Source organism: Globicephala melas, chromosome 9 (assembly GCF_963455315.2).
Source record: "Globicephala melas chromosome 9, mGloMel1.2, whole genome shotgun sequence".
Lineage (NCBI taxonomy): Eukaryota > Metazoa > Chordata > Mammalia > Artiodactyla > Delphinidae > Globicephala > Globicephala melas.
Window position 1 is genome coordinate 39,639,011 of NC_083322.1, and position 947 is coordinate 39,639,957.

General features: G+C 40.3%; 1 non-coding gene across 1 annotated transcript; it reads right to left on the minus strand.

Moving 5' to 3' along the window:
• Positions 1-282: 282 nt before the first annotated feature.
• On the minus strand, positions 283-412 carry LOC115853973 (small nucleolar RNA SNORA20). The gene has a single exon (XR_004039813.1). It is a non-coding gene; the product is annotated as a small nucleolar RNA SNORA20 (small nucleolar RNA).
• Positions 413-947: the final 535 nt, after the last annotated feature.

The following is a 947-nucleotide window of genomic DNA, read 5'->3' on the forward strand; positions in this document are numbered from 1 at the left end:
AAGGTATATGGAAAGGGCTGCTTCTACAGCGCCTCCACCCGGAATCACAGATTTTGACTCCAAAACTCTTCACCACACGAAGAGCATCATGTAAAGAGTACGCCATCTGGTCACACATGAAATCATTCGCCCCACGTAAGATGACTGAGGCAGAGGTATGAGCCTTAGTGCTACTTAAAAAATACTGAAATTCTTAAATCAATGCTTTAATAAGTCCACGTAGAAATTCACTCTAAGTGCCTCGATTAAATCCTGCTTACACAGGACATTTAGACACGGAAGCAATGTCTAGACCATGGAGAAGAGATGAAATGGTTACTTCAGCTCAATTCACAGTGGCCCAACATCATTTTATCCCATGTGTATAACTGCTCGTATCACTGAAAGATTATAGCAGCAAATAAATGGGAAAGAGAACAACATTTTCTATGTGGCAAAGAGAAGCAATAGGTCAGCACAGTGAGGCAAGCAAGGGCCAGGTCATGAAGGATCTTGTGTGTCATACTATATATAAAATTGAAAGCTATGAAAAATACAGAACTTTTTAATCTGAGGAGGTATGGGATCAGATTTTCATTTGTAAAATATTGTTCTGGACAAAGTGGAAAGAACGAGGTACAAGTAAGGGCAAGAAGAGGGTTCAAGGTCCCTGTAGTAATAAAGGGCTTGAGTGTGAATGAAGTTTGAATAGGTGCATTGACATAATTTGGTAATCAAATGAGTTTGAGGTAAAGGATTGAAGGCAAGGATAACTCTTTGTTTCCTGGCTTCAGCTCCTAGACAAGAAATGATGCCATTGGCTAAAAGAGGGAATAGAAAAAGAAGCAGGTTACCAGGAGTGGAGACTGACAGATAATGTGTTCAGTTCTAAATATGTTGAGTCTGAGGTACCCTGTTGGCAGCCCATGTGAAAATGTCTAGAAAGCTCTAGGAAATGTGTCTAGAGC